This window comes from Patagioenas fasciata, chromosome 10, assembly GCF_037038585.1.
Source record: "Patagioenas fasciata isolate bPatFas1 chromosome 10, bPatFas1.hap1, whole genome shotgun sequence".
Lineage (NCBI taxonomy): Eukaryota > Metazoa > Chordata > Aves > Columbiformes > Columbidae > Patagioenas > Patagioenas fasciata.
The window spans coordinates 21,636,864-21,655,501 of NC_092529.1; the positions used below are offsets into that span (position 1 = coordinate 21,636,864).

At 44.6% G+C, this 18,638-nt stretch overlaps 1 protein-coding gene and 1 long non-coding RNA gene across 4 annotated transcripts in view; one reads left to right on the plus strand and one right to left on the minus strand.

The window, feature by feature from the left end:
- The window catches only part of LOC136105676 (uncharacterized), a 65,803-nt gene that overhangs the window by 13,804 nt on the left and 33,361 nt on the right, over window positions 1-18,638 (minus strand). Inside the window, exon 3 of the long non-coding RNA XR_011740785.1 lies at window positions 3,434-3,542. This is a non-coding gene — a long non-coding RNA (uncharacterized lncRNA). The remainder of the gene's footprint in view (window positions 1-3,433; window positions 3,543-18,638) is intronic.
- The window catches only part of RAF1 (Raf-1 proto-oncogene, serine/threonine kinase), a 78,379-nt gene continuing 77,273 nt past the window's right edge, over window positions 17,533-18,638 (plus strand). For all 3 annotated transcript variants that reach the window (XM_071813309.1, XM_071813311.1, XM_065845380.2), the window contains exon 1: window positions 17,533-17,907. The gene's annotated coding sequence lies outside the window, so the exon portion shown is untranslated. The remainder of the gene's footprint in view (window positions 17,908-18,638) is intronic.

The window sequence follows — 18,638 nt, forward strand, 5'->3', positions numbered from 1 at the left end:
GGTCCTTGGCTGTGTCACTGTCTTCTGGCCCCCCGTCCCTTGGGGAGTAGCTGGCGCTGGCAATGGGCACAGTCTTGTCAGGCTTAAGTTGTTTATGGATCCCCCACAGTTCAGAAAACACAAAATTTGGTGACAACGTAACTGAAGATAGACTTGGAAAAAAAATCTCGAGTAATAATGATTGCAGAACTCTGCTTATCCCAACAATCCTGCTGCAAACCAGAAACAATTTATCTGGTGCTGATTATTTTGCATTAACCTACGCAATGCCCAGCTTGCCCGGTGCAGCGAATTCTGTCAGCTGCTGGAAGATCAGCTTTACCCTGGCAGGGTGGAGCAAGAAAACAGAGGACTCGTCTGGCACCAAGCCTTTTCAGGCAAAATTTCACATGAGAAAACCTCGTAATAGTGTCAGTAAAGTAATCACAACCATTACATTAATCTGGGAATGTAGGACTGAGATCCTTAGGGCAACTTCGAGTCTCCCTTAAGCATGTTGAAAATCACCTAATGGTTGCTCAGCTCTGTCAGGCAATCAATCAGGCAAGGACTAAATGAATGCAGGAATCTATTTTATATAATTTAGCATTTCTTGTACTGAAGCCTGAGGCAGCTGTTACTGATTTGTGAGCAGCAGAGCTCATCGCACCCACCGGTCACACTGGTTTGTGTCCCCAGCTCCAGGCCCCGGGGGGGCAGAGCTGGTCGGGAGGCCCTACGGCGGACCCGCAGCCCCACGGTGCTCATGTCTCCTGTCATCCCGCTTGTCACCCACCTGTCTGTCACCAGAGGAGCCCAAGGGACCTCAGCTCAGAAATGCAGTTTCCAGTCCACCTCTTGAATTTGCAAAACTTTTCCTCTGGAGCATCTCCCTTTGTCCCAACCTCAAACAAGCCCCCCCGGTTCCTGGTTATCCATCCTGCACAACTTTCCTTTTCTAGTGCCCTCTCAGAGCACAAGCTATACGAGCATTGGTAGGTTACTAACAATAATATAATATATTGGTAAACTACACCGATAGTGTAGGACATCACTACTCATATAGTCATTTTAACAGAAATGCTTACTGATAATTTAGGAGTTTGCTCCAAAATAACGACAAATTCTGTTTTTCAGATTAACAACTTCAAGTATTTTGTTATTCTCCTTTTATAAAGCTGCGTTTATGTCTCCTTGCATACCAAAACAACTGCCGGTTTGCTGTCCCTGTCCCCAGGCCATGGCTAAGGACAGCCTAACCCATTTTAGGGCTTCGATGCGCATTCCCCAACACTGCGGATCTTCAGCCACCAGAGGGAGGACATGACATGCGGTACTGAAGATCCCCGCTTACCCGAGAAGTTTCCAGTTTACAGCAAAGTCACGCTAGTTTACGTTAGGATTCTATTTTAAATCAGTTCAGTCAAATTCGGTGCAAGAAGCTGGCTGACATTTGTAGTCAAGCACAAGAATAGCTTGTTTTGGGTTGCCATAAACAGATTCCAAATTGACATAAACTAAGCTAAGAGTCTTTACGGAGCTGTTTATACCAGTGTAACTGAATTGGTTGAAACCTCCATGGAAGATTAACCAGCAGGACTTTTGTGTTTGGATAAGCCCTAAGCCTGAAATACATTGCCTTAGCTTAGAATAGGAGTGAAAAAGTCTGGTTTAACTTCAGAAGTAAACTGTGCACTATATTCATCACCAGCTTCCCAAAAAGTCCCTCCTGAAGAAGAGGCTACTCATCTGTATTTGATTGTTTTTATTTTAATATGTTGCATTAGTTTTTGTTGATGATTGTTCTTCATATGCACAATCTCAGCACTGGGACATTCTGTGAATGCAGCGACACAACTGACGATGAGGGAGAAAAGATGTTCCAGCGCTTGGGTATTTGAGAACTTTGCATTTAAATCACAATTTGTAGCTGACTTTCTGGTAGCTCTCTAGAAAAAAATACTCAGAATTTGTATTAATGATGGTGCTGAGCTGTTGCTGTTTGGGGTTTTGTTTGGTTGGTTTGGTTTCGTTTCTTGTTTGTTAGGACAGAGGGGGAAATCAATATTTGGAGTGATTCAATTTTGAAAGGTCTGAATCCACAGAATATCTTCTGGATATTTTTCCATCACTTGCATCTCTCAGTTAAGATTGCCTTGTTCCTCCCTTTCATACACTTCCTCTGGGCTTCCTAATCTACATTGCCCCAAGGAAACGCAGCTGTCATGATGGTTCACAGATCAAAATTCAGCCTTTAATGTAGCTGAGGCTTGATCTATTAACTACTTTGAAGATTATGACCAAAGCCTTAAACTGGCATCTGAAATATGAAACTTCAGCATGAGTTAATGAGGCCCAGGGAAGCTGCACAGGAGGCAGCAATTGCATCCAACACGTTATTGGATAGATATAGAATTATATGTAGCTATGTATTTTATATATATATATACATATATATATATAGAGAGAGACAAAAGCAACTAGCGCTGCAGAAGTACGAGGGCAAAGTCTGAGACAATCTGAAGAAATTGGATAATTTTAAAAGCAAGAAGGGAAGTTTCGACTACAACATTACACAGACAGAGAAGCTGGCAAAGTCTGAAGACAAGGGTGACACGACCTTGCTCAGATTCAGAAGAAGCCAGGCAGCAGCATTCCACGTGGTGAGGAGTTCCCCTTAAATACACGAAATCCGGAGAGCGGTTGCCCTGGCAGCAGTAGGATGGATAATGATATTCCTCAGATGCACAGGGGTCACTTGACAGTGGGAGGCTCCAGTGATATAAGTGGCAATAATCAAATTTCTACACCATGGGTCATGTCAGCTGACAGCAAATGGAGGAAAATAACCCAGAAGGAGAAGGGATGTGGCAGTGACAACCACATGTTCGTATCTGTAAGTTTCTTTTGAGTGAAAAAAAGAACTTCAATACTTAAAACTACAGTTAAATGAAAAACAGTGGTACCTACATGTTTAGCAGCATAGCACTGGAGTGCCAGAGATGAAGCTACAGTTTTATGAGTCTGAGTTGAAGGAGAAAATGAGCAAGAAGGAGTCATTCACATCAATTAAGCAGGATACATTTCAACATCAGTATAATGAGAGATGCTAAGATTAAGAATTGACCAGAAACAGCCCCATAAGTTTCCACTGAATCAACATTTTCTGATGGAAAACTGTCCTGGTGGGAAAAGTTTCAGCAAGCTTAAATCGTTACATTGGAAGTACTAGTTATCACTTCTCCATTCTATAAATACCAAGTTCTCATGATTGCCGGCTTTCTGCGTTTGATATTATGATTATACTGTGTGTCTCACTGGAACAGACCGAATGACAGAAAATGTAAATGGCCAGAACTTAGAGATTTAGGTACTAGAATTATTTCATTCAGCATATACTTCATGGTAGCTCCCATTACAAAAATACATTAACATTTTGGTTTGAAATACTTACCACTACTTGTGCAATTCACTACAAGTTGGTTGTTCTCTGCAGATTCACTATCTTCTGTTTTACACATCGCCAGCTGAATGAACACATTTCCATCTGAATATTGGAGACCCTAAAAAGCAAAAAAAAAAAAAAAAAGAGTCAAATTTTATGTTTTCAACTGGGTGATATTCATGAACAAACAAATCTTTTATCAGCTGACACAAGGAAAACCATGATAGTTCTGTTCATACAACTAGTCCTAGGTTATCCTTCAGGCTTCCCCACCAAGTCAGGCAGGATTTGGAAAAGAATGAATCTCGAGATGGCAGGTCATCACCCAATGGATAGAGGAGGACTGGACCTGAGGTTCAAGGAATTGCTTACTAATTCTATGCTCTAATTTGGACACCAGTATAGATTAACTCAGTAACTCGGTTATTGTGAATGGAATAATCCGAGCGGAGTTGTTGGTGCCAGCACAACGACCCCACGGGCAGGCACACCCTAACCTTCTGCCCAGGGGACACTTCACACATGACTTCCAAGAACTGAAGCTCTAATTTAGAGTTGGACGTTAACCACTTACTGGTAGTACTTTTGTTTTGACTGGGTATTTATTTTGTCCACCTGTCTGGCTGCTCTGTCAGGCTTGACTCCCTACAGCTGAGAAGCAAAATATGAAATGCAGCTTGATTTTTCATAGGGACTTATTTTTCTACTTCTTTATGCTGGCTGAGGAATAGGTATAAGGCGTAAATCTTTGTGCTTGTTTCTCAGACCTCGTCTCGCTGTTCGTTACAAATACACAGACTTTGTGCTCAATAACCACAACTATGACAATGCTGAACAGCATCGATGTCCCTCGGAACAGCTCAGCCAGTTGTACCACAGCAAAGTCCCATGATACAGTGACACAGGCTCCAAAACCATCTTCACATTGAGAGTCCTGTTGTCTACGTGTGCGGCTGTGCTCGCTAATGAATCGCAGTGCTCCGCATCTGCACAAGCCCAGATACAGCCCATGGTTTATGGCTTGCAAGCACTTGGCTGCAGAGGCTTCCACATGTTCTTCATATCCCTGTTGCTGGAATTTTTCAGTCCAGAGCCATGACATGCCAGCTCCAGCGCTCCCGTCCCACCAGTGAGCACAGCACCCAAACTCTAGTATTAGTTCACTTCTTTTTAAAATGATCTGAGAATGACTTAAGCGTTAATGAATCTTTGTGACATGGGATTAGAATAAAGTGATCTGGGCTCCACAGTTAAAGAAGGACAAGGAATTACTAGAGAGTCTCCAAAGATGCTGAGGGGTCTGGAGCATCTTTGTGATGAGGAGAGACTGAGAGAGCTGGGGCTGTTGAGCTGGAGAAGAGAAGCTGAGAGGGATCTGATCAATGGATCAGTATCTCAGGGTGGGTGTCAGAGGATGGAGCAGACTCTGTTCAGTGGTGCCCAACGCCAGGGTGAGGGGCAATGGGCACAGACTGAAACACAGGAGGCTCCATCTGAACATGAGGAGAAACTTGTTTGCTGGGAGGTGCCAGAGCCTGGCCCAGGCTGCCCAGAGCGGGTGTGGAGTCTCCTTCTCTGAGACATTCAAACCCCCTGGACCCACCTGTGTGATCTGCTCTGTGACCCTGCGTGAGCAGGGGTTGCACTGGGGGATCTACAGAGGTCCCAAAACCCAACCAGCCTGTGAAATCCTGTGAAACAGGGGCTTCAGGTTTTCAACCCCTTAACCCTTTTAGTCCACCCAACACCACCACAACCATTATTAACTTGACATTTGCCATCAGAAGAGACCTCTGTTGCTGCTTGCCCGCCAGCGGCAGGAGAGGTTTTTGGAAGCCCTCATGCTCCTGTATCCAGGTAGGTATTCGTTTCTACCCGCCTGCAAGTATTTTGCAGGAGAACAGCCTTGCTACAGGAAAATTATTGTTAACTCTCTCCAGGGCAGCCTGTAATCTAAAAACAGCCAGAAAAAAGAAAGTCATTGTTTTGTTTAGGAGCTCCAGACAATCCAAATCCCATTGTTGGCCTAGAGCATCAGTCAAGGCTCTTGGCATTCAGAACGTTCCATGGGACATTGTCACTTGCTTTGAGTCATGAAGAGAGAGGGCAGGATTTACCTTCGCTGGTCCTCTTGTTGAGATCAAGCCTGAAACTATGCCGCTGGAAAAAAGGTAAGTCCATGCAGAGTGTTTTAAATCGAGCAATAAATACAATTCCCCCAAATGATGCAGCATATGCTCAGGAGAGTGCATTGTCCCCATCCATGTGGTCACTGGCCTCTGCTGCCTCCCAGATCCGCTGTGCTGGGACCAGGTCCATCAGATCGCAGCTACCAGAGTCTCAAGGGATCCACGTCCTGTCCCGTGAGGCTGTACGTGCAACGCAGCTTTCCCTGTTCAAGCTCTGGACACTTTAACTAATGTTTTCAGATTGTTGCTGATGTGAATAAGAAAGGAAATACGGCAACAATGAGAATATGATGCAAGATTCCAGCCAGACTTGTTCTGTCTTCAGCAGAAATTAAAGCCTTGTTCGGATTTCCCAAGGGAGAAAAACTTTCAGGGTCTGTTCACCAGGGAGTCAGAGAAACATCTATAAAAATAATCTTGGAAGAAATCTGAGTGTACTGGGTGGTACTGACATATCAGTACAGCATCTTGTATCTTTTGTTGGACAAGAAAATAGGAACATTTGTATTTTAGCTTTATTATAGCTTTGCAATTAGTAGAAGGCAATCTATTATTAGCTGTGCAGCCTCATTAAAGTCATCTGTGCTTACACAGATGTGTGTTTCTCTATCTCTAAAAAAATCTCAAGTTTATCCATATTGGAACCTTGTCATTAGAAGGTCTTTTTCAGTTACCATTTCTGATTTCTAATTTTCATTCTGAGTATTAAAAGTACCCATTCACTGCTAAGCACTTGACCATACACAGGCTTCAAACCTTTATGAAACAACAAAGAATAATAAAAAGCTGTCACCCCCCTATGTAAATGCAAGTAGGCCCATGTCCCCCAATGCATAATTTATCTGCTAGAGATATTTGATTGTTTTGTTACACCCAATGGGCAAAGTAAGAAGGAAGCTGAAAGTGAATTCCCGTATTATTGTCGCTGAGTCTCGGCCGCCAGCCGATCTCAGAGCGGCTCCTCTGTTTCCTGGGGACACCCCATGAGCCACCTGTGGCTGGGCAGGATTCCCACGCCCCACACGCCGTATTTGTATGTCACTCATCCTGTTTCATTGGGGAAAGCGTTCAGCAGAGCTGCCATCGCATGCTGGGGGCGCTTGGCGGTGGTGGGGAGATGCAGGTACGCCCCACTGGCTCAGCAGCCTTGGCTCCTGAGCGTTCTGGCCTTGCCACAGGCCGTCTCCTTTGTAATCTTCCTTGCAACACTTCAGAAAAACAGCATTTCCAGTGCTTCATCAGAGTCCTACAGGATTTTTTGACTTAAATCTCAAGAAGCTGGATATCTGAGGCTCTGAGTTTGGCCACAGGTCAGGCTTCACAGTCAGGGAACTGGAAGCTCTTTCAAGACCAGATATTAACTCCTTAGCCAGAAAATACTTCCACTGAAACTCTAAGGCTAAACTAGTACAGCTTTACAAGTCAGACAGTTTAATTTTATCTCATTCTGTGCAGCACTGTCCTACACTTGGTGACTGTTTATGATATTCCACGTAACATTAGGAATCGCGGGACAGCAGACTCTGCAGAATGGAGGCTACAGCTTCAGGGGGACTGCTACTGAGTTTCTGACTCCATGTGTGTCCAGACAGCATCAGTGATGGACACAAATCCCATTAAGAGCAGCCAATTGATAAAAAAGGACTAATACCAAGGCATCAGTTTCACATGGGACTGTAAAACTGAGCAACTCTCTAAAGCAAGTTCCTGCTGAGTACAGAACTGTTGTCCCAAATCCAGGGTTCTGTGTGTGTGCTGTGCTGCTCCGCATTCTCGGCAGGAAGATGGGAACGGCTGTGATGGTCACACAGAAAATTGGGCTCATCGTGCCAGGCTGCTCCCAGCGGGTAGAGATGCTGCCTTTTGTACCATACCTGGAAAATAACCCAGGTTCCCTGACCAGATGGTCCAGACTGGCTCGAGTCTGCATTGCATAGCCCTGGGCCCTGTGTGGTTGTCCTGAGATTATTGTGATTGTTGTTTCTTTTTTCCCTCAGCTGGAAATGCAAGAAATCATAGTGCCTGTTGCAGCCTACCACGGCTGCGAGGTATGGATCTCCTGCCTTTAGGCATTTGAAGGTGTAAGAATTACTAGAGCAGAATCAGAACAAATGCGGTACAGTTCACATCCACCTCTCAAGGCTGAAAATGTCCCCTGGTTTCCTTTCCATTCTATAAGGAAAGCCAGAAGTGAACTAACCTGACTGAGGCCCTAGGATGAAACAGCAGTTAAGCCACATTGAGCCTGTACATTCAAACCACTGAATCTTCAGTGGAGTTTAATGATGTAGGAAGGATGATCTGCGTATTTGTATCTCAAACTGTTCTCTTGAAGCTTTTCAGCATCTCCCTCTGTACAGGATCCCCTGTGTTCTGGGAAGGAGTTCAAAGGCAACTAACACAATGCAGGGCTGGAAGCTCCCGCAGTGTCAGCCCTTGGCTGCCCATGTCCTGGGACACTTCTTAGCCAGCCACAGATCTCCCATGGGCAAGGGGAGCAAAGGAGCTCAAAAACTGTCAATAAATTTAAACTATTAGAATGCCTAACTCTATTTTGGGAAGAACTCTGCAGAAGAGACAGCTCCGATCAATACAATATTTTATACTTTATCCATAAGTTGAAGCTTTAGAGACAACCTTAGCAAACTCAGGCAGCAGCCTTTAAAAGCGCAGTGTTGGTAGTCAGTTTAACACCCTTGCTTCTATTGTTTCTGGCTTTAATAAATACATTCCTTTTGGGTCAAAGCTCCCCATGCTCCGTTCTAGATCAAAGGCCAACTTTCATGTGTGAAAGACCAAATGAAATGGGTTTTCAGCTGCGAATTATTCAATAAGTGGGAGCAGAAAGGAAAGAGACTTTAATGTTGTGATAAAAAATATTGCCCTCTGGTTACTGAAAACTTCTAATCAACTTAAGGCATCTTTTCCAACGTCTGTCTGGGCTGAGGAGAACTGCAGTGACTCTCGGTTCGCCGTGACTGGGTAAGGTTGCTCTGGGAGCCGTTCTCCTCGGAGGTTCTCCCAGCGTCACCGGGGTCTGCGCGATGTGCCACGCGGAGCCAGGGATCAGGTTTTGCACAGTCAGCACTCCTGCAGTGAGCTTATCTGCACAAAAGAGAATCTGGGGATAGAAACCAAATAGCTCCTTCCTCAAGATGGTGCAAAAGCTCTCCCATCTGAGCATCTCCATAGTTGTGTGAAGAAGATATGGGAGAAATATGAATGCCCCCTAAACCAAACAGACCGAGCATGCAAAAATTGGTGAATTTTAAAGGTCATGTTGCTCTCATGCTAACTTGGCTCTGTCTATGGATTTCCCTTTGCCAGGTAAACCTCAACTACTACTGTTCTTTACTCTTTGCATATACCATAAAGTATCCAGGACACGCAATGTGGAAGATTCAGAGCTGCAGGAACAACCTCTAAGTTAAAGACTTTTCTGATTTAATCCTGAACTAGAGCTAAAATTTCACTTCTGGCTTAGCAGTTGCGCTCAGCGCTTCACAGTGCCTCTTTCCCCAATGGATTACTCTGTGTCTCCTCTGGATACTTGGCTGAAGACACAGAACTCCTCCAAAGTGTCCGCGGCGCTGGGCCTGAGTCAGCAGCGTGCCTTTTGCCTTGGGAGACAGACTGGCTGCGGAGCAGAAAAATATGCAAAGCAGATCAGCATGTTTTACCATATATGCAAGAGCCCAGCTACCCTTATATAAAAAGCCTTAGGGGCTGGTGTCATTTGGAATCTAGACCCAGTCTGAAATAGCCCCAACTGTTTAGGCAATATAATGAGTCACTTTGAAAAGCCCTCGTGTAACCACAGGCGAAGGGCAGGCTCGGTCCTCGCTGCTCCAGGTACGGGCGCCTCTCAAGGCGCTGACATTCGCTTAACCTCCCCGGCACGCAGTGTCAGATAACCCCTGCTCTGCGGAACAATGCGCGGAAAGCTGACGGACTGTCCAAGGAGCGAGCTAGGTTTACAATAGGCATTTGCCGTAAGGTCTTTTGAAAAGGTACACGCAGATCCGAGAAAAAGAGCAAGCAGGAGTGACAGCACTTGGGGATGTGTACAGTCAACAGGCGCAAGAGCAGGTGACAGGCTCAGCCTACACGCGTTTCTGATCTTCAAAGTGACTCCAACAGTGACATTGTGGAGGACTCCTTCAATCAGTCGGCCGTTTGTTCGTTTTATAAACAAGTTTTTCCTTGAACTGCCAAGTCTGCCTGTTCCCCCGAGATGCTGAAGTCAAGCAGGGTTTTCCTGACTCATGTTTCATAGACAGCAACTGAGGATGTGCAAGTGAAACTCATTTAACCCTCCCCGCGATGGAAACTATTTGCTCAGCGGTGCTTTTCTTACTAGAAAGCCCCCGGCATGGCTGAACACACAGGCAGCTGTTTCCCACGTACCCACCGTCTGTCTGGAGAACTTAGGAACGGTTTGAGGTGACTTAAGTGAAACCAAGCGAGATTCCAAGTGTCACAATTAGAGCAGAAGCCACGTTTAACAGTTACAGTCAACGTTAGAAATACCACGCATGACATAACCTAAACATTAAAAATGATCAGAGGCTTTTCTATCACAAATTGTTTTTCTGCTCTGTTCTTCTTTGAGCTTAGAGAAAACTCACTCTGATTAGTATTTCTTCTATTATTTTCCAGGATCTTCTATTTTTTGTATGGTAAATCACAAGGAATGACCAAAAAAATTTCAGGCTGATGCTCATCTGAACTCGAAAGCTGCAAAATATTCATTTTCTCATCTGTATACTGCTCTGGCAGTGGCTGCAAAACCCACCCATCCCACAATTTTTCATCCTTGAAAGGCTTTACTTCCCACCTTCGGGTGTCTTTAAGGAAAGTACTGGGCAAGACACAGACCTTTGTTAAAGTCATACTGAAAAAATGAAGGCTCTATGGCTTTGTGTCAAATTCTCTGGCTGTGAATCTGTGCAAGAAGCACCGTGCTGCAGTGCTGGTGTGGCCCTGATTGTCTCCCTATGCAAATGAAAGTCTGTTTGTGGTTGTGTAGTTAAATATAGGATTCCAAAAAATAAAGTTCTTATTGTTACTGAGTAGTTGAATGATTAGATCTGAAATTTAACTGCTATTTTCCTTTGGACTAGAATTTCTGTAATCTCACTTTCTAGATCGATTAACAGAACTTGGGTCTACTGAGTTTCACTCACTAATAACTTTGCACAGTTCTGTTTGTTTTGCAAATAATATAGGACACGTATGTATGTATATAACAAAAAGCTGTTTTCATTGGCTTGATTTTTGTAGTTCTTTCTCCTTCTTCTTAAAATTAGGACACTGAATCCAAACTCCTTCACAAAGCAAACTTGCTCCAGAAGCTTTTTTAGCCCCCTGTACAAATTAGAGCCAGGCTGCACTTGGAGAGAAACTCCCGCGCCGGCTCCCAGCTGATAACAGGAGAACAGGAGTGCAGGGGCTTCTCCCGCCCCACCACATGAAACGCGGCTCTGAACATCAAGGATCCGGTTTCAACCACAAAGCCGTCGCTATCAGGACCAAGGAGTGTCTTTGTTCTTATCCCCGCTCTTGACCTGTATCATGAATAAACATGCTTTACACTTGCTTTTCCAGTGTATGTCTTATTGCATGGGATAAGCAAGAACAAACAGCTGAGAAAGTGTAAAGACCTTGTTCCAAAAATCGCTGTTGAAATCCTGGCCTGATCACAGAATCCCAGAATCCCAGAATGTCAGGGGTCGGAAGGGACCTGGAAAGCTCATCCAGTGCAATCCCCCCATGGAGCAGGAACACCCAGCTGAGGTTCCACAGGAAGGTGTCCAGGCGGGTTTGAATGTCTGCAGAGAAGGAGACTCCACAACCTCCCTGGGCAGCCTGGGCCAGGCTCTGACACCCTCACCAGGAACAAGTTTCTTCTCAGATTTAAGTGGAACCTTCTGTGTTCCAGTTTGCACCCATTGCCCCTTGTCCTGTCACTGGTTGTCACCCAGAAGAGCCTGGCTCCATCCTCCTGACGCTCACCCTTTATATATCTGTAAACATCAATGAGGTCAATGAATGAGATCTAAGATCTAAGAATGTATACCACTCTCCATGCAACATTGTGTTTACTGGAGCTTCTACTTATTTAAAAGCACCTATAATGGTAATATTTTATACCTACCATACATACACAGCAAGTACACATTTTTAAAAATCCTAATTATGTATCTTTACTGCTTTTTTGAGCAGTTTGGATGGTACGATGACCATGTTGATCGTACAACTTCCAATACTATATTATTTGGTTATGTTATTAATGGCAACACGCTAAATCTGTCCACGGTTACATGATGGTGGCAGGTCTGACACTGAAACCCAGAATTCTGTCCCCCAAGTCTTTATAACAACTGCATTGGAACTGATGACTCGGGCATTCTCTGCCCAGTTTTGCCTCTGTGGAGATGCTGATGTGCTATTAGGGCAGTTTATGTGGCCCAACAATTTATCGCTTCTTGCTGCCCTCACAAGTGAACCCAGGACACCCCAGCTCACTCAGAATTATCAGAATCATCAGAATTATTCTGGTCATCAGCTTTACGAGGTAAAAAGAGTTCTTTCTCTCCAAATGATATTGCTTCTGCATTGTTTAGGGCTAGCATTGTTAGACTCAGCCTTGTCCCAGACATACCAAAAAATCTAGTTTGCTATTTAGTAACAAGGTGTGACTGTTCTAAGAAAGAGAGAGGCTGGTGATACTTCTAAATGGTGTAACAGTCATATGGGAATTCACTCCACTGCTCAGATTTGAATCCCGGTTTTCAGTGTCTCCGTCTATAAAGCAGTATATATTATATGGACATTTCAAGGGTGTTGAGAGCCTGTATAAGAGGGGCAAACAAAATGTTAACTATTGTTAACATGACCTGTGAATATCGAAGTGGACAGGTAGAGAAATTTCTCTAAGAAACCCAGGATTTTGTTAATGTTATTTTGGTTTTAATTTGAGGATTAACCCACAAGAGTGAGGGCATAAGGCATATTTTGGTCGATAGGGGGAATTCTTTAAGCGCTGTAATAAATTGTATCGTCTAAAAAATGATTTTGTTTGGAATAGCATATTTGCTCCTTTTAGTAGTGACATGTCTAATTGTAACCAGGATTCTTATTTGCTACAGAAATCCAGGCATCTGCCCGCCCGCTTTGCCCAAGTCTGTTTAGCCCTGGTTTTGAAAGCAGGCTTGGGTTTCTAACCTGGATAAGCAACCGTAAATCATACCCAAAAATAATGAGAAAGAAACCAAGCAAAAATACTGTAACAAGACTCAAGAAGCAAGTCCAAGCCAATAACAGAATGGTATTGCTAGGAAACTGAGCTCCTTGAAAATATTCTTTGCATCAATGATGGTTTTTATCACCAAACCTGCTAGAGCTAATTCAGATAATTTCCCTGCACGTGAACGATTAGTTCAAAGGAAGTACAAAGTATAAGTGAATGTGCAGTCTATTGATATGTTCAGATCATGATACAGAAGAAATGAGGTATATACTTACAAGGAATATACTTTTTTCCCTATATGAGGGAAGTACTTACGAAAGTAGATATTTAAGCTTTTTGGCTGATGGCACAAACGCCAGGCACATTGTCAGCTACGTTTTGGAACTGCATTTAAAAAATGTGTCAATGAGAACCATATATTGAGCAAAATATGAGTCTAGCTCAAGGATCTGAATCTGTTTAACATTTGACATATGCGTAATATTTAATTCCAAGTGAAACAAGAGAGAGAGAAAATCACATCGTTCTCAAACTAAAGCCAAAGCCTCACATTGAAGGAATTAATGTAAAATGGTTTGGCTCTGCTCATCCTGGCACACTCCGTACTCAAAAAAGAGAGGCAGGATCTTCCAGAAAGTAACTCAAATGAAAATGAGAGGCCGTTTCTCTCCTCAGAGACCCCGAAGTTCGACACTGTGTGTTAGACCGTGTGGATGCTCCCATCCCTTCTCAAAAACAAAATTCAGGTTGCTCTCCTTAAAGTTCCAGGACTGAAGAAAAGCCTTGGGATTTGATGTCAAATTTTCCATGCCTTCCACAGTTACCTTCATATAATTGGTTTTAAAATCTGTCTTCTCCACAATACAGATGCCTAGACTAACATTTTACCATGTCCAAAAAAAAGAAAGAATAAGTCAATGAAGGAAAGAGCAACACACCTGCAAGAAACACATCAGGGTAGGTTGAACACCATCTTTCTCTAGAGATTATTTGGAGAAACTGTTTATTAGTGGCAGCTACACTGCACACAGATTAAGGTTTGAATAAAATACACTTGCGTTTGAGAATAAAACAGAAGAATTGATGTTTACTCTCACGGACAGGACTCACTCTGCTTTACAAATATTTACACGCTAAGAGCTTAGGGCTTCTTGTGTGTCCTGCTCTCATGAACTCGCTCCTCTATATTTCTTGGTGACAGAAATGCAAAAAGTCGATGAATCATGACCCGCAGTGGTAACTCAGTCCCTGCTGTTTAACTCATCCAAGCAGTACCCCATTTTCTTTTTATAACTTTCTATAGCCTTAGGCTGCCCTGTGGGCTCCCTAGGATATCTGGCTGCATTTTCTGCCCAGCACAAACATTTCTGCACCACCCATCATAGGAAAAGCACTGCCACGTAAATTCAAAGCTGTATACAAACACATACCACACTTAAAATCACTTTTACTGAGGTAACTTATTAAATAGGATGTAATATACGCTCCGAAATTATGCTTTGGGTCTCAACATTGTAAGGGCTTGTACTGTGGCCATCCATGCTTTCTCATGGAGGATGCTTCCCCAGTAGGGCAGAGCCCAGTGTGGTGTCACATTTTCTATCCTGGTGGCCACACCTGCTTTTTAACGCTAATTACCTCGTGGGTTGTGGCTCCTCGGTGGCAGACAGTCCATGTCTGCTTCCAGTTCCCCAGAGACCAGCTCGGGAACAGAGTGACTGTCAGCAGGTTTGCTGATGACACCAAGCTGGGAGGAGTGGCTGACACTGGAAGCTGTGCTGCCATCAGAGACCTGGACAGGCTGGAGAGCTGGGTGGGGAAAAATGTAATGAAATAGAACAAGGGCAAATGTAGAGTCTGGAATCTGGGTAGGAACAACCCCAGGTTCCAGTATAAATTGGGGAACAAGCTGTTGGAGAACAAGCTGTTGGAGAGCAGTGTAGGGGAAAGGGACCTGGGGGTCCTGAGGACAGCAGGGTGACCATGAGCCAGCACTGGGCCCTTGTGGCCAGGAAGGCCAATGGTACCTGGGGTGGGTTAGAAGGGGGTGGTCAGTAGGTCAGAGAGGTTCTCCTGCCCCTCTGCTCTGCCCTGGGGAGACCACACCTGGAATATTGTGTCCAGTTGTGGCCCCTCAGTTCCAGAAGGACAGGGAACTGCTGGAGAGAGTCCAGCGCAGCCACCAAGATGCTGAAGGGAGTGGAGCATCTCCCGTGTGAGGAAAGGCTGAGGGAGCTGGGGCTCTGGAGCTGGAGAAGAGGAGACTGAGGGGGGACTCATTCCTGGGGATCAATATGGAAAGGGGCAGTGTCAGGAGGATGGAGCCAGGCTCTTCTCGGTGACAACCAGTGATAGGACAAGAGGTAATGGGTTCAAACTGGAACACAAGAGGTTCCACTTAAATATGAGAAGAAACTTGTTCCTGGTGAGGGTGGCAGAGCCTGGCCCAGGCTGCCCAGGGAGGTTGTGGAGTCTCCTTCTCTGCAGACATTCAAACCCGCCTGGACACCTTCCTGTGGAACCTCAGCTGGGTGTTCCTGCTCCATGGGGGGATTGCACTGGATGAGCTTTACAGGTCCCCTCTGATCCCCGACATTCCGGGATTCTGGGATTCCGTGATTTCTGCTTCAGGCACCTTCTCCAAGCCCTGCAGACCAAGCAGAGAGATACAGTCTGAATTCTGAGCTCCTGACAACTGTTGTGTCACCTCACACTGTCTGACATCAGCTGTCTACATCCTGAATGTTAGAAAACAGAACAAAAATAAATAGCAGATCAGGAACTCCCTTAACAAATCAACATCACTGTTTTACCAATATAAGAGAAAAAAAAAGTCAACAGGCAAATTGCCAGTGGGCAAATTGCAACAGATGAGTCTTTGACTCATCTCAATCTTTGACACCTCACGAATCCATGATCTGAAGCACTTTCACGTCAGTGTCTCAGGCTGCCAGCACCAGGACGAGAAAGCTGAGGCTTTGGGTCATTTAAGGAAAAATCTCCATGAGAAGAACAACTCTACAGAAAAGTTGCATCAATATGGGACTAGAAGGTTTTCCACTTCAGCTGTGCTTGACATGAGCATACACTGAAGCATCACAGTGGCAATGGCAGTTCCTAAACTGTGACATTCAGTGTCATGGGTAAATAGCACCAGCAAATATGGTTGAGCAAATACGAATACCAAATACCATCTATGCCAAGGAAACATGCTCATGTTACAGAATTTGCCTAAACCAGTTTTAAATATGCCAGGAATAAAAATAAATTTAAAAACACATAGAAAACTGACCGATAACATTAGCTGCTCTGCTCAAGATCTCTGCTCTACAGTTCTTTTACTCTGCGTTTGTTACTTACGAAGAGACAGAGAAGCTGCCTTGCGAAACATTCCTTTTCAAGCAATTTCAGTGTTACGCACAATCTATATGTTCAGTGTATTGGCAGACGAGTGCTCCTGTTCCCTCCAAGTGCAGTTCTGCTGTCACGGTGCCCTTTGCCCCATGGTAAGACCAAAGCTTTCTCTGTTTTTCTTGATTTGTCCTCCTTCTTGGCAACAAACAATCCAGGCTGCCAAAACTTCGATAAATAACAAGGTGAAGTGTGAGGGCAGGAGTTGAGCATTTACCACCTAAATGAACTTTGTTCCCTGGAGGCTGGAGGAGGAGCGGAGGTTGGGACGGGCAGGCTGAACGCCGAATTCTAATCCGTGCTCTGCTGACTCACCACGTCACCTTTGGGAAATAACTGCTGCGATACACTTGGTTTTCCTTCCGTGAAGTGGCCACACTCCGTTGTAGACACTAGTTACCATAGTTACAGATCCTAGAACAGTTAGGATGAACAATTTCTCAATCAGACAAACTGGCAATCCATCATTTTGTTCTCTGCTACAAGAAGAAAAGGCCAGAAGTGATAGAAAGCTGAAAAGTAAGTTCAAGCGAGGTGATTCAGCTCCTTAGTATCAGAGACCAGGTGAAAACCTGAGACCTGCGCACCAAAGAATGGGTGGAAGATGGCAGCCCAATTAATCCTAAACAGAACTGGTAGTTGCAGTTATGTGTGTGCTAAACGAGCCATCGTAACTCGGAAAATCTGACCTGTGAGATTATTGTCAGCACTGACCTGCTGCCAAGCAGCCTATTCTTATTTATTCCACTGAAGTCAACCTTGCTGACACAAGCCTTTTTAAAAGGCAATCTGCTCTGTGCATGCCTGTTGCGTTACTTGGTTACTAGAGAATGAAATATCGCTGGTTTTTAGCAAATCCCTGCTCTTGCTTTTGGAAATCTGGTCGCAGAGATCTGTTGTAGAACAGACCTATTTGCATCTTTGATTCCTGTTTACTTACCCCTAACCTTTCCCAGCTATCCTTTACATTCTGATGAACTCTTTGAGCCTCCTTTCCCAAGCCCTGCCATAAGATAAATAGAGGATTCAGACTCTTTGGTTTTGAGCAGTGCCAAGGTCTGCGCTCTCGGCAGCATGCTGATCATGGCTGCAATTCCTGGCTCGTGGGGACCCGGGATCCAGTTACATTTGCTGGCGTCAAGCAGACTCTGCAGACCACTGTGAGATACTGAATCTAAAAATAAAAGAGCAAAAAAGTACGAAACCAAAGAGAGCAGGATATTAAAATTCCAGGAGAACTGGAGAGAAGTTTGGAAGGGGCACATAAGCAGTCTCGGGGGAAAACACTAATTTATTGGGTGGGTTTAAATCAAGCCTGTGGGTTCACCTTTTTTAGCTCTGTCACCCATGTGACGCTGCAGAGCTCAGCCTGTGGTCCAGGTATTTCTGCAAACGCAAAGGCACCCCAGAGCCCCGTGGAAAGGCGAATCATCCGGACTGGCTCAGCTTCTTGCCTTTGCTCTCCCTGAGAGCCGTTAACCCCGGGATATCTGCTGCATCTTCCCAGCCAGACCCCATCCCAGCCGCTGGATTTCTCCTCTGGATCAGCATTTGGATTTCTCCTTCGGATCCAGCGCGCTCCCCATGGTGCCCGCGGGCTGGCCGGGCGCAGGGAGCACCCCCGGGCTCTGGTGAGTCTTGGGGGGGCAAGTGGGGGGGAATATGATTTTCACAGCTTTTGCGGCACTTTTAATGGTCAGTGAATCTGGGAATCCAGGCTAAACGGTCAGGATTAAGTACTTCCTTGGGACTGCTTCTCAAGGTTAAATTTATTAGTCTGAGATCAGACAGAAAAGCCCCAGTGCTATTTCTAAGGGGCATTTTATGGATCTCATATAAAGAATTTGGTGGGAATGTCCTCATTTTCTGAGGGAAACTCTAATAATCTTTGAAAGTGTCTTTCCCTATTTAAATATTAAACCAGGACAAGAACGAAATTTTACCAAGTACAAAGTTGAATTTTCAAGTGCAATGTTTGTTGTAACTGTCCTTTTCTGGCCAGCACGGTGCCATTTTAGGGTTTCAGCCTGCCTGCGTTTGAGTTGTTTGCAAGAATTCTTTCCAGATTTAATCGAGGCCTATTTGCAGGAGACTTCATTTCTGCCTCCTTTTTCCTCCTTTGAAATGAAAACCACGATGACTGTGAAACTGAGGTTAAAAGTCGACGTGTGTTTGCATAACAATGTATTATATACACACCATCCCGGAGCTCCATGGCTACCTATAATTGCAGCGATAGTGTATCTGCAGGGGTAGCTCCTTGCAGGTCTGCATGTAGGTTGGAAGTTTCCAAACGATGATTGCGATGATGTGTATTCTGGATTGCATTTTCCAAGTGCGCTATAGGTTAGGCACGGGACTC